Below are 15,713 nucleotides of genomic sequence, written 5' to 3'. Positions count from 1 at the left end.
GTTAGCAAGCAGTCCACCAACCTCATTCATTCTGTTCCATGTCCTGATCCTTTTGAAAAGAGGTCTTTCTTCCCTTTCCCAATTCCTCTGCACCTTTCTTTCTAGTTTAATTAACTCCTCTTCCCTTTTCCTTCTCTTTACCAGCTTCCAGGGTTAACTAATCTTTCAGGTCTGCAAACTTGCATTTTCTGGTTCTTAAGCTACATCGCTCAGCTCCAAACCCACCTGCCTGTGCTCTCCTTCGTGGCGCCGCAGCCTGGGAGTCTGGACCAGTCTCAGCTTTGCTACATGCCTCTCAGATTGGCTCTGGCAAAAGGAGGCAGACTAACTAAAGGGTTGCTGATGACAGGCAGGGGAGAAGGGGCTGCGCTTCCTGCCCGTGTCACCCCAGTAACAGCTCTTCACCTGGGCAGTGTCCGGTGGGACTGGGTCCCAGTTTTTTCCACACTCACATAACAAGCCTCACTGTGCCTTCAGAGATGCCAGCAGATGGCCCGGCACCACCTGCAGGGCAGTGAGGGACCCAGGTCCTTGAAGTTCCTTTCCCAGCCCCAGTGCCAGCCAGTACTCCCCCACTCCTCCTGCACTTACCAGACCTGTGTCACTTCAGGGCTTTGTTTTTATCTCTTCAGTTCTCTGATTCCTTACATTATATTCTCTCTTTAAAGTAACAACTCTGATTTTCTTTTTCCTGACTAATCTCCAGGCTCTGGATGTGGCCCTTGGTCCATGACTTCCCTGGTTGCTTGTTTTGCTTTGTAAAAACGAAGGGAAGACAGGCTTTGTGTCTTCAGGGTACGTGAGAGAGAAAGCTGATGAGAAGGGAAATACATGGAGAAGGGATTCAGTCATACTTCGAGATGCAGACCAAAGAATGATGTCCCAGTCCCAACCCCCAGTACTTATGAATGTGACATCATTTGGGAATAGGGTCTTTGCAGATGACATCAAGTTAAGATTAAGGTCACACTGGATTAGGGTTGCTGATGACAGGCAGAGGAGAAGGGGCTGCTCTTAAGGTAGGTTCTTATAACAAGAGGGAAACTGGGACACGGAGAGACATCTGCAGAGATGGCCATGTAATAATACCCAAGGCGGAGACTGGAGTGAGGCATGCACAAGCCAAGCAATGCCAAGAACTGCCCATGCCCACCAGAAGCCAGCAGAGGCAGGGAAGGATTTTTCCCTCAGAGCCTTCAGGAAGACCATAGCCTTGCTGACATCTTGATATCAGCAGAACTGGGAGAAAGTAAATTTTTGTTGTTTTAAGCCACCAGATTTGTGGTACTTTGTTCATCAGTACTAGGAAAGTATTGCAATTTTTTTTAAAAAAAGCATGAGACCACTTGTTTCTTACTTGTGTGGGTGGTTTTAACACATTTATACAAATAAGCCTTTTCTTTAATTAAGGAAACAATTTTCACTTTCACATATATGACAATGAAGCTGCTATTAACCCCTCTCTGTGTCCTGGTTCGGAGTAAGTGACTTATAATCTTTACAACACTCAAATATAGGCCTTTTTAGCCTAATATTTTTACACCTGGGCATCAGGCTTTCATGTAATTCCTTAAGCATTAATACTGAAAATACACTTAACTATTTCTCTACTCACAGTTCACAGGACCATACAATGTTTTACTTACAGAAGCAGACAGACAAAATAAGCCATTTTTAGATTTTGCTAATTACTTATATTTATTTTTTTGATGAGTTATATTAGAAAATCATGATTAGTTAGCCAACAACCTCCTGTTAACTTCTTTATTCTCCCTTATCTAACAGACCCTTTTGGCACTAATAATGCAAGAACAATTTTGACCTTGAAAGCCAGAGAGAAAGTTGTTCTCGAAGTACCTTGCCATTGCTAATTAATGACAAAACACCTGGGAAATTTTCTTTTATTCCTGTCAAACCAAATTTCAAAGAATTGAAAACCCATGACTACCATCAGATCCTCAGTTATACCAGGACAAAATATATTCCACTCAGGATACTGAGGCTGTTAGGAGGTCAGACTCTCAGTTCCACTTGTTCCCAGTAAATCTATGGATTCTGATTTCCAGCCCTTGGTAGGAGTTGAACTGCTGAAATGTCCTTGCCTCTGTTCTGCTAGCTACTGACAAGTCTGCAGGAAGGTACTGAAAACACTGTATGAGGGCCATGGTGAACTCTGTGTCCTGGAAAATACCCTATGAATGGTTTCCCTTTAAACAGCTATTCTCATTATCACGTTCATTAAGGCCACGGCTTCAAGCCATGGAAGCTTCGAGTAGACATCAAAGGTGTCTCAACTCTGTCACCTCAGCCCTGTTACATCTACCCTCACCCTGGCCATCCTCCAAGCTCCCTAGAGAGGAAGGCCACTCATCTTTCTTTCTGTTCCTTCATGTCACTCCTTTGTTTATTCTTCCCCTTTTTTGGGGTGGAGAAGCACCACAGCACATTAACTAAGCACGTAGGCTCTGAAGTAAAAAGAAAAGACTTGGGTTCAAATTTTGGATCTGCCACTTCTTAGTGTGTGACCTCAAGCAAATCATTTAAACTTCTATGAAACCTATTTTCCTCATAAAAAGGAATAGTAGTATCTATTTAGGGTTATTTTTGAGAATTAGTGAAATAACATATATAAAGTGCTTAGCCCTCTTTAATCAGTTAAGTAACAAAAAATATTGGCACCTGTCTTCCTTTGCTTCATATTTAGCCATAGTCCCATTTAGATTAGGCATAAGTAAACTCTGGCAAATCTCATATTCAAGGGGGTTTAACTACTAAGTCTCAGGGCAAATGAAACTCCAATTTTGTCCCACTGGTTATAGAATATCCATAGAAAGGCACTGAAGTGCATGGTTAAGTGAATGATCATGGAATGCATGGAACAATTAGAGTAAGTTGAATACCAGCTTTTAAAATCTACTGTATCTGTACAAAAGACAAATCAGAGGGAAAATCAGAAATAAATGTATTCAGCGAGACCCACAGCCATTTTCTGTACATCAGAGTTGTCAGTGTGTTTTGCTTTCAGTTTTGTTTTTCCTGTAGAAGAGTAAAGCTGTTGAATTTTGCTCTGTAAATTGAACCAAGAGAGGCAGAATTTGTTCTTTCTCATCTGAGAAATATTGCAGATTATTGTGCTCCATGAATAGTATAATTACTTCCACAAGAACAGAAGACTGAGCTGTCATGGTGTTGGGAGGTGTACTGCACACTGTGGGTGAGCCCATCATTAAAAGCTTTGTTCTCAGTGTCACTGAAAACAGGCATCAGAGTGAGTCTCACAGTTGCCAACACTTGACTGTGTTCAGAGTCAGACTCTCCCAAACATTGCTGAACAACCTCTCCTGAAAGAGGCTACCCATGTAAAATGTGACTTTCATTATGCCACTCTGCCCCTCATCCACAGATCTGAATGAAAGCAGCAGGTATCTAGAACTCTAAGACTTTTCTTGAAAGACATGCCCAGTACTGAATCTTCACTGTCAAATGCCGAGTGTCACCTCTGAACACATACTTCCTAAGCTTTCTATGAACTTGCCTAGGTGAGGCCGGCTCCTACTGGATCAGTGCGTGTCCTCTATCTCCCTCCCGCACATCTGCCAGGAATCATGTCCCCTGGGCAATGATCAGAAAGAAGCATGACTCTGATAGTTCTGATGTAAGCAAATGAAGGATGGGGTTGTCACTAAGTTAGATGGGGAAGAATGCCAAGAAGCAGGTTTCAGGAGGAAGAGGAATGGGGTGGTCAGAACAGGAGTTCAGCTTTGACCATGTTAGGTTTGAAACATCTACTATACATCCATGTGAAGATGTCAAGTCAATAGTTGAATATGAGACTCTAGAGTAACTTGGGAGAGATCGGGGCTGGATATCTATACACATGGTAGTTGTCAGCATGTAGATGTTATTTAAAGCCATGAGACCGGATGCAGTTACCAAGGGAGTCAGGGTAGAAGGAAAACAAGGAAGGACAAATATCTGAATTCAGTGACAATTCTGCAATAATATGATGAAGGGGAGATGATGAGGGATAAGCAACTCATATGTTTTCATTAAATTCACTTGCTTCTTTCAGTGACTTCTTTGGGACATGTTTGGGTCCTATCCTAGGACCATGTTTCCCTGTCCTTGTGAGAAGTAGGTGAATTTAGCATGCCACAGCATGAACTGTACAAAGGAAAGAGGGACCAGTCCGTACCATAATTTGAACCTGACTTTTGTTTTTCATTGCAGGCCATGTCCCATTATTTTCTTTAGAAAGCAAGTCACTTAAAACCCCTCACTCTTTTCATACCTGAATCACTGTAGGTTCAATTCCCCTCAAAAATACAATCTCCCGGGTTGAATTCTTGAACCTAATGCAGTGATTTAAATGTTTTGCCTATAGATTTCATATTGTTGGATTTAGCTCATCATTAGTCAGATAAGGTCCTCTTTAAGCCAGGGCTAAATATGCACTGTATCAGAATTTTTTAGCTTTGTGTTACCTCATACTTGCAAACCATGCCTTCCATACCTACCCATTTCCCTTTCTTCAGGCAACATTACATTTGCTGTTAGAAATTTATAGGATCTCAAAAAATTTTGCCATATGTATTAATACTCTTACTATCAGCCAAAACTTTCTTATTTAAAGACATTATCCTTTGTTCTGTGCTCAGCAGAAATTAAGAAGTACAGAGACTAAACAGACTTACTTGCCAGTATTTATAGCAGTCAGAAATGCCAAATGAACAACCTTCATTATAATATCAGAAATTTTACTCTATAGTAAGTTTATCTTTTTTCCTCATTAATTTTTCTCTTATCAGGTTATACATGCACAATGTAATGTTTCAGTGTAATTGAAACTTTTTTTCCATCTTTAATGTGGAATAATTGACAAATAAAAATTGGACATATACAAGGTAAACAATGTGATGTTTTGATACACACATACACTGTGAAATGATTACCACAATCAATCAACATATCCATCACCCCACATAGCTACAATTTTTTTGTGTACGTGGTGACAATACATAAGATCTACTCTCTTAGTAAATGTCAAGTGCATAATACAGCATTACTAACTACAGTCACCATGTTCTATATTAGATCTCCAGAACATATCCACCCCATGTATTAAACTTTGTACCCTTTGACCAACATCTCATTTACTCCACCTTCAGTCCCTGACAACCACTTTTTTACTCTCTGCTTTAATGAGTTTAATTTTTTAGATTCCATGTATAAGATCATGTACTTTTATTCCCATGGGAAACGTAATATCTTAGAGAAACAATGTGGCGATAATACTTATTATCTATTCTCAGCAACTGTCAAGTATACAATACTGTATTTTTACTATAGTCACCATGCTGAACATTAGGTCCTCAGAGCTTAGTCTTTGTAACACTTGCAAGCTTGTATCCTTTGACCTACATCTCCCCGTCTCCCTCTCCCCACCAGTCCCTGGCAACCACCTTTCTACTCTCTGTTTCTAAGAAATTGGATGGTTTTTTTTAAATTTCACATAAGTGATACCATACAGCATTTGTCTCTGTCTGGTTTTTCACTTAGCATTATGCCTTCTCAGTTCATCCATGTTGTTGCAAATGGAAGGCATATATCCAAACAAACTGAAATTATGATCTTGAAAAGATGTCTGCACCCCCATGTCATGTGGCATTTTTCTCTTTTTTATAACCTATTTGCAATCTACATTTGTTTCCATGAAATGGGCAATCCTAACAGGATTACAGAAGATTTTTAAAGAAAGGAAATGTATACTAATAATTTAAACAACTCTGATCAGATGGATTTAATAGTCTCTAGTTTAATGAGAACCTCAAAACCTCTTTAATTTATAGTGAGAAAGTCACCAGATTATATCAGACAGAAATTGGGGCTTTAGTGAATAGAAATACTTAAATGTCTCATATTTCATATTAGCACTATTATAAAGATTAGGCAGTTATTTTCATACTACTTTTTATTGAATTATCCTCAAAAGTTCTTCCATTAGCAGTTGATATTCTTATTACACAAATGATGGAATAATGCTCCATTAATGCTCTGGTGTCCCGGAAGTACAACCTATATTCATTCTCTCAGCTACATGAAGGGAAGGAGCATGTGTGTGTTCATCTTTGCTTCTAGCAACACTACTTTGGACTCAACTTTGTAATCTTCAAATAAAATCCCCTAGTTTTCAATCCCTTTTCCCATGGATGATTAGCATGGCAATCAAAAGCACAAAAGGTCCTCACTCTTCACAGTGAGATGTTCTGGAAAAATTGTCTCTAATTCAAATATTTTGGGAAAGACAATCATATCTCATTGTCCAAACAACACTGAGATGAATCTTTCATTCAAGGGAAGAATTCTTTTCAAACGAAAGGACAGCTGTGTTTCCCAGTCCACTTCCACCTTGGAGGGAAAGCAGGTGCCTAAGTGCAGTCATGGGACAGTAATTCTCCCTCCCAGAGTTGTGCCAATACCCTGCCTATTTATGAAGACTTCAAGTGGTTTCTGTGCTTTTGATGATCTGATTCCTACATGCACACATTGAATCTGCCACTTTTCCCCTCACCTCCCTTGCAGCCTCCAGATGTCGGTGGTGAGATCTTTCCATTAGCTGGCTTGATGAAGCCATTAACTTTGCCTGATGAAGGTTCTAAAATGAAGCCCTGGCAATGCACTGCCTCAGCCACTGAAGCCTCCAGTGCTACTGAGACACCACTGAGGTCTTCTCAAGGGTGAGCCCATGTCCTGCTTCTTTGCCCCAGATCCATGCTTCACTGCACAGTTCATGCTTGGACCCACACTTCCTGCTACTGTGTCTATTCTATATTTGAATATTTAACAGCAGCAATCCCTGATTAAGACAGTCCTCTTCTCCCATCGGGGCTAAAGCTTAACTTACACTACAAAGCAATACAGCCTTGGGTTCATGATCTCTTGATAATTCACTGAGATTATCACAAAATAGTTTTTTTTAAACCTCAAAGTCACCCTCCCTGTAAGACTGGGAAGCAAACCCCTGAGAGGGGAGGCATCGCTGGGCATGTGTACAATTTTCATGAGAAACCCTGTGTTGTAGTCAAATCACTCTTTCTCCTCCAATCTGAAGGTGCTGTTCTTTTTATGGTCTTTTGAGTCTCTGGCCATTTTCTTAAGATGTATGTTTCCTCAGGGACCCCAGCATCATGTATGCCCATGGGTATCTAGCAAGGCCATTCCTGCAGAACTCTAGATGAACTCAGGCATGTCTAAGACCCAGAGAGAACACTGCTGAAGCTCAACATGGGCTCCTGAGCTCCTAATTTATTGGTTTGAACAACATGAGACATTTACCTTCCTAAAGATATGCATGCATGTGTGTGTATTCCCATCAAATACCAACCTAAGTTAAGTATAGGGTGTGTGTGTGTGTGTGTGTGTGTGTGTGTGTGTGTGTGTGTGTGTAGTCACTTCTATACTGAACTGGATTTTAAAATACTACTTAGTTGACTGGATTTCATGTTTTAAATATTGCATGACAGCTTCTTTCTTACCCTAACTGGATTTTTAAATGCAAGAAATAAACTTGAGCTTTCAAGTGAGTGTTTTGTTGCTCCCAGACAAAGGATAAATCAGGATGGTTTTAATCATACTGAGATGTACTCTTAGAATTCTCTAGAATTCTTGTGGCTCCATTGATAGTGACAAATGGAAGTGGTCCCCACACATCATCACTGTGCACCCTCCTAAGCTAGGGCATGTTAGTACTAATCAAATAAAGAAGTAAATTGTTCCTGTGTTTCTATATTAGCAAGTTTTTGGTGGTGTGTGTGTGTGTGTGTGTGTGTGTGTGTGTGTGTGTGTGTGTGTGTGTGTATGTTTTTACTTTTAAGCAACCAATGATAAGAAAGAAAAAGAAAAAGAAACATATAGCTGAGCACAAGTTCCTGAATTTGAATGCCAACTGTCCTTTGCTATTTCTTTCCCCTAAAATTGAGTTTCATGTTATAAGGAAAGTTAGACACTGTGGCTCAGAGGGAGTTTCAGGTTATTAGGGAAAATTGTTTCGTGGAAGAAAACTGATACCAAAATGGTATTTATGCAGTATTCTGAAATGATTGTGACATTTGAGAAAAGCAGTTAAACATGACCTTCACCAAGAGGCCTAAGATTATACCATTTTCAAGAGAAATAAAAGGACATTAATTATATTGAGCTTCCTTTCTGACTGTATTTTCAAGTTTCATCTATGACTAGCATTTCAATTCATGAGATAGTTGGACTTTGCACCACGAAATGTTGGTCAGTGTTCTGTCTAGGTATAGAAATAGTTACAGTGATTTCTTCTACAGACACTAAAATAATAGCATCTGACATTCCAAGGAAATGAAAAGCTATTTACCTGATGAACAGCAAGACAACAGGTGAACCAAGATGCCCAAATCTCCATTTCTTCAAAGTGAGTCTCAGGATCTATAGTATGAGACTAGCTTCAAACTGAATGTGTCTCCTACCCAGGTTTCTCTGGTGTTTCTGGAGCTAAACATTCGAGAAAAAACTAGAAGCAGGGAGCTTAATGAGGTAGGTGGTATTATATCAATTCTCAATATTCCTTGCAACAAAAACTTGATTTCTTTAAAATTACCTTAGGAAATAAAGTGATTCCTCATCTTGTGACAACATGGAATACCTAGCACTTTATTTCAGAAACCATTAATAACTTGATTAAACCAGGCATCCATAGGGAAAAAGCATAAAGGGGAGGAATCTAAGAAACATACCCACACAGAAAAATATTTAGATTAATATGTCTAGCTTATGTCATATATTAAACCTGAGTTTAGAACATAAAGTTCTAGTCAATTACTTCTAGCATTCTCAGTCCTAAATAGCTCTTTCGACCGAGGTTATTTGCTCCTTAACCAACTAAGTATGTTAACAGGGTCTAACTAGAAGCTGAGCAATCTAAGCATGTCTACGGCTCACCACACACCATAATCTCATAGAGAATCCATTTTCTTCTCATTCTGATCTGATTCTATTTTCTTTTCTCCTTACCACAGGAGCCAGATGCTGAGAAGGTGAGTTTCCTGAGCCAGAGTGTCAAAAAAGCTACCAGCGAGGATGGATGTCCACATGATGACACAAGGCCAGCAGCTGGGAGAGGGTCTCGGCATCGCCGAGGACAAGCCTCCAGACTCCAGGCATCAGACTCCTCAGTTTCCAGAGATGGAAAACCCCAGTCAAATTACCTAAGCAAATGAGGAATATGGACTCACAGATCTCAAAATCAGGAGTGGCTTAATGCAGCAACTATCATCAGCAGGCCTGGGTCTGTCTTCACGCTGCCTCTGTTTCCCTCTGTGCTGCTCCCCTCTCAGAGATGCTTTCTTCATGTTGGCAAGACACCTGCCAGCAACTCCATGCTTACATCCCCCAGGTCTAAACCCACAGTGAAGAGAATAACTCAATGAGTGCAGCAAAGGTCCTGGAATTATCTCTAATTGGAAAAAATCACCTTGGCTTAGAAAGAGAGATGTAATTATAGATTAGATGATCTCTAACCTATATCTTTAATACAGAGAACCTCTAACCTATTATCTATATTATCATATAGATATAGATTGTCTCTTTCTTCCATTGAAAGAGAGATGCAATTCCCAAATCAACCAGGCTTGGATAACCTGCTATCCCTGGGGTCAGTGTAGCATCCGTTCTGCCAAAAGCACATACACCAAGAGTGGGCAGGGGATGGTGTCCTGGGGTACAGCCACGTCACCATGAGCAGAAAAAATGGCCCTGGTTATGGGCAGGCAAAAGCAATAACTGTCTGCTAAGCACTACTCCAGTTTTTCAATCCTGGCTATATAAAATTCAGAGAGCTTTATATACATAGACAAATATACATGGGCTTTATCCCTCAAAAATTGTGAAACATTAGTTTCAGGGTGGGAACTAGATGCTTGTAATGTATTGGAAAAGTTTTGTAGATGATTCAGAAATCAGCCAGATCTAAGTCACTGTGGTCTCATTTAATTCATTTTTTAACTGAATGTGGTAAAATAATCTCATAATGCTCAGACTTCCCAGGTGTGATCCATGTACACAGTGCTAAGAACACCAGACTTCACCTACCTTCTCACCCACTCACACTTCACGAGCAAACTCCCTCATCGATGTTGTCTGAATAGGATACCACTCAAGAAAATCTTCTTTGTACAAAGTTTTGAACAGGACTCTGAGCTCTGCTCTACTTACAGTAATATGCTTGTCAAAGTTACCAGTGTTCCTTAGAACACTTTTCAAGTGTATGGTTAGTGGAAAATTTCAGCATAAGCTAAATATTGAAATATAATCATATGTCAGATTCAACAAACATTTAGCCTCTCCCTTCCTTGACCTTCTCACTTAGCCACTCTCTCCCATGGTTATTCTATCAACATTTCATGATGCTACACTACTTGTAAAATAATGAAATCATGCACCCACCCCTACACCCAATTTCCTTACCTCCTTGCTAATTTGTTTGACCATTCTTTATACTCATGGAGCTCAAGTTCACTGATAATTCTATCCTATCCCTATCCATTGGCTTCTCCGTCTTTATGTCCCCCCCTACCTAAATTAACTTTGAGAGTCAACAAAGACAGTAACTCCATGCCCAATACCTCTCCACCTTTTCTTTGCATATGCCAGCCCAACTCCAGGACTTTCTCCAAGGTTGCACTCAGACAGCTGAGTGTTGCTAGAAAAAAAAATCCCAACATGCAAGGCGTGTCATATCACTCCTCTGCTCAGAACCTCCCAATAGCTCCACATCTTGCTCTGATTAAAAGCCAAATTCCTTCCCACCTTCTAGAACACTCTGTGATTTGGCCCACAGTTTCCATTCTGGTGTTGTCCCCCTGTTGGCCACTCTGATCTCATTGCTGGTCCTTCTTCCTGCCTCAGGGATTTTGCATTTACTTTCATCAGGTATTTCCTTACCTGAAATACTCTTCTTCCAGGTATCTACAAGTCTCACCCCTCATTTCACTCAGGTCTGTTCAAATGTCTCCTTCCCTGACTGCCCTGTAAAACAGATAACTCCCCCATAACTGTGCATGATTTTTCTGCGCAGCATCTATCACCACCTAACATAATAATGATACATGTATTTATATGATCTTTGCCTATCTTCCTCTGTGAGAATATTGGCTCTATAGTGACAGAGAATTTGTTGGGTTTTTTTAATATACCCTCAGTACCTCGAACAGTGTTGACAATCAATACGTATTTGTTAAGTGAATAAATAAATGAAGTGAGTGTATTTGTATATAAGTGCTTGATCACTTACTTCAACTGGGCCTCAAAACTACCTGATAATTCCACTATTTCATCTAGTCAACTCAATCTCCAACTCTCCATAATGAGTATTTCAAAACTCTTTCACTCTCTTAAACATCTATTTCTCTCCCCAGCATACCTCATCAACACACACCTACACACAGACACACACAGCCCCATATGTATACTCTTCAATCCACAGCCATCCTTCACAGCAGACAACTTTACTTGCTACACTACAAAGAAATAAATGCTCACAGATAAACTTTTGTACGCCCTGTTACTAAACCTATATATCTTAACATATGTGTACTCATACTTTTCTCATTCCTCTTGTTTTAAAAGAAAGGATGTGAGGGGGAGCCAAGATGGCGGCGTGAGTAGAGCAGTGGAAATCTCCTCCCAAAAACACATAGAGCTATGAAAATATAACAAAGAAAAATCTTCCTAAAATAGAGACCACAGGACACAGGACAACATCCAGACCACATCCACACCTGCAAGAACCCAGCGCCTTGTGAAGGGGGTAAGATACAAGCCCCAGCCCGGCGGGACCCGAGCGCCCCTCCCCCCGGCTCCCGGCGGGTGGAGAGAAACCGGAGCAGTTTTTTTTTTTGGCGAGCGCTTTTTGGAAGCCTTAGAGGGACGGGCCCCCGTTGCTGGGGAGGCAGGGTGGCGGGACCGGTGAGGAGGTGCCTGGGAACGGCGCCGGAGGACAAAGAATATCCCGCGTTTCTCCCTGCGAGACCTGGGGGCGGATGCCTGAGACCGGTGCCTGAGGACGGAAGAGGTCGCGCGTTTTTCCCCTTTTTTTTTTTTTTTCTCTTTTTGGCAAGCGCTTTTTGGAAGCCTTGAAGGGACGGGGACCCCAGTGCTAGGGAGGCACGGTGGCGGGACTGGTGAGCGGGTGGCTGGGACCGGCGCCTGAGGACAAAGAATATCCCCCATTTTTCCCTGCGGGACCGGTGGGCGGGTGCCTGAGACCGGCACTTGAGGACAGAGGAAATCGCGCGTTTTTCCCCTTTTTTTTTCTCTTTTCTGCGAGTGCTTTTTAGAAGCCTAAAAGGGACAGGGACCCCGGTGCTAGGGAGGCAGGGCGGCGGGACTGGTGAGCGGGTGCCTGGGACCGGCACCTGAGGACAAAGAATATCCCGCATTTTTCCCTGTGGGACCGGTGGGTGGGTGCCTGAGACCAGCACCTGAGGACGGAAGAAATTGCGCGTTTTTCCCCTTTTTTTTCTCTCTTTTTGCCAAGTGCTTTTTGGAAGCCTTGAAGGGACAGGGACCCCGGTGCTAGGGAGGCAGGGCGGCGGGACTGGTGAGCGGGTGCGTGGGACCAGTGCCTGAGGACCAAGAATATTGAGCGTTCCTTCCCTGCGGGACCGGTGGGTGGGTGCTTTTTGGAAGCCTTGAAAGGACAGGGACCCTGGTGCTAGGGAGACAGGGCAGCAGGACCAGTGCGCGGGTGCCTGGGACCGGCACCTGAGGAAAAAAAAAAAAAAAAATCACGTGTTTTTTCTTTTTTTTTTCCTTTCTGTTCCCTCTCTCATTGTTGCTGTTGTTGTTTTGGTTTGGAGAGTGCTTTTTGGAAATCTTAAAGGGGCAGGACAGGTCACTTAGACCAGAAGCAGGGAATCTGGGGATCTCTGGGCACTCTAACCCCCTGGGCAGCAGGGAGCACAGAGGCCCCTTACGGAGATAAATAGTCTTCTGGCTGCTCCCCCTCCAACGGGGCTCCACCATTTTGGAGGAACAGCCCCAGCCAGGCCAAGCCCACAGCAACAGTGGAGATAAACCCCAAAGCAACTGGGCAGGAAGCAGAAGCCCTGTCTGCGCACAGCTGCCCAGCACAAGCCACTAGAGGTCGCTATTCTCCCAGGAAAAGGCTACAAACCAACAAGAAGGGAAGCTCTTCCAGCGGTCACTTGTACCAGCTCTGCAGACTATCTCTATCACCATGAAAAGGCAAAACTACAGGCAGACAAAGATCACAGAGACAACACCTGAGAAGGAGACAGACCTAACTAGTCCTCCTGAAAAAGAATTCAAAATAAAAATCATGAACATGCTGACAGAGATGCAGAAAAAAATGCAAGAGCAATGGGATGAGATGCAGAGAAAAATGCAAGAGCAGTGGGATGAGATGCAGAGAAAAATGCAAGAGCAGTGGGATGAAGTCCGGAAGGAGATCACAGATGTCAGGAAAGAGATCACAGAAGTGAAACAATCCCTGGAAGGATTTATAAGCAGAATGGATAAGATGCAAGAGGCCATTGAAGGAATAGAAGCCAGAGAACAGGAACGTATAGAAGCTGACATAGAGAGAGATAAAAGGATCTCCAGGAATGAAACAACACTAAGAGAAATATGTGACCAATACAAAAGGAAAAACATTCGTATTATAGGGATACCAGAAGAGGAAGAAAGAGGAAAAGGGATAGAAAGTGTCTTTGAAGAAATAATTGCTGAAAACTTCCCCAAACTGGGGGAGGAAATAATCGAACAGACCATGGAATTATACAGAACCCCCAACAGAAAGGATCCAAGGAGGACAACACCAAGACACATAATAATTAAAATGGCAAGGATCAAGGACAAGGAAAGAGTTTTAAAGGCAGCTAGAGAGAAAAAGGTCACCTATAAAGGAAAACCAATCAGGCTAACATCAGACTTCTCAACAGAAACCCTACAGGCCAGAAGAGAATGGCATGATATACTTAATGCAATGAAACAGAAGGGCCTTGAACCAAGGATACTGTATCCAGCACGACTATCATTTAAATATGATGGTGGGATCAAACAATTCCCAGACAAGCAAAAGCTGAGGGAATTTGCTTCCCACAAACCACCTCTACAGGGCATCCTACAGGGACTGCTCTAGATGGGAGCACCCCTAAAAAGAGCACAGAACAAAACACACAACATATGAAGAATGGAGGAGGAGGAATAAGAAGGGAGAGAAGAAAAGACTCTCCAGACAGTGTATATAACAGCTCAATAAGCGAGCTAAGTTAGGCAGTAAGATACTAAAGAAGCTAATCTTGAACCTTTGGTAACCACGAATCTAAAGCCTGCAATGGCAATAAGTACATATCTTTCAATAGTCACCCTAAATGTAAATGGACTTAATGCACCAATCAAAAGACATAGAGTAATAGAATGGATAAAAAAGCAAGACCCATCTATATGCTGCTTACAAGAAACTCACCTTAAACCCAAAGATAAGCATAGACTAAAAGTCAAGGGATGGAAAAACATATTTCAGGCAAACAACAGTGAGAAGAAAGCAGGGGTTGCAGTACTAATATCAGACAAAATAGACTTCAAAACAAAGAAAGTAACAAGAGATAAAGAAGGCCACTACATAATGATAAAGGGCTTAGTCCAACAAGAGGATATAACCATTCTAAATATATATGCACCCAATACAGGAGCACCAGCATATGTGAAGCAAATACTAACAGAACTAAAGAGGGAAATAGACTGCAATGCATTCATTGTAGGAGACTTCAACACACCACTCACCCCAAAGGATAGATCCACCGGGCAGAAAATAAGTAAAGACACACAGGCACTGAACAACACACTAGAACAGATGGACCTAATAGACATCTATAGAACTTTACATCCAAAAGCAACAGGATATACATTCTTCTCAAGTGCACATGGAACATTCTCCAGAATAGACCACATACTAGCTCACAAAAAGAGCCTCAGTAAATTCCACAATATTGAAATTCTACCAACCAATTTTTCAGACCACAAAGGTATGAAAGTAGAAATAAATTCTACAAAGAAAACAAAAAGGCTCACAAACACATGGAGGCTTAACAACATGCTACTAAATAATCAATGGATCAATGAACAAATCAAAATAGAGATCAAGGAATATATAGAAACAAATGACAACAACAACACTAAGCCCCAACTTCTGTGGGATGCAGCGAAAGCAGTCTTAAGAGGAAAGTATATAGCAATCCAGGCACACTTGAAGAAGGAAGAACAATCCCAAATGAATAGTCTAACATCACAATTATTAAAACTGGAAAAAGAAGAACAAATGAGGCCTAAAGTCAGCAGAAGGAGGGACATAATAAAGATCAGAGAAGAAATAAACAAAATTGAGAAGAATAAAACAATAGCAAAAATCAACGAAACCAAGAGCTGGTTCTTTGAGAAAATAAACAAAATAGATAAGCCTCTAGCCCAACTTATTAAGAGAAAAAGAGAGTCAACACAAATCAACATAATCAGAAATGAGAATGGAAAAATCACGACAGACTCCACAGAAATACAAAGAATTATTAAAGACTACTATGAAAACCTATATGCCAACAAGCTGGAAAACCTAGAAGAAATGGACAACTTCCTAGAAAAATACAACCTCCCAAGACTGACCAAGGAAG

The 15,713-nt window shown here is 41.4% G+C and overlaps 1 long non-coding RNA gene across 1 annotated transcript in view; it reads left to right on the top strand.

The window, feature by feature from the left end:
- The window catches only part of LOC118973424 (uncharacterized), a 47,301-nt gene extending 35,701 nt beyond the window's left edge, over positions 1–11,600 (top strand). Inside the window, exons 2-3 of the long non-coding RNA XR_005062736.2 lie at positions 6,583–6,737; positions 9,045–11,600. This is a non-coding gene — a long non-coding RNA (uncharacterized lncRNA). The remainder of the gene's footprint in view (positions 1–6,582; positions 6,738–9,044) is intronic.
- The last annotated feature ends 4,113 nt before the right edge of the window (positions 11,601–15,713 follow it).

Source organism: Manis javanica, chromosome 1 (assembly GCF_040802235.1).
Source record: "Manis javanica isolate MJ-LG chromosome 1, MJ_LKY, whole genome shotgun sequence".
Classification (NCBI taxonomy): domain Eukaryota; kingdom Metazoa; phylum Chordata; class Mammalia; order Pholidota; family Manidae; genus Manis; species Manis javanica.
Note: the sequence above shows the minus strand (reverse complement) of the source record. Positions and strands in the feature narration are given on the sequence as shown.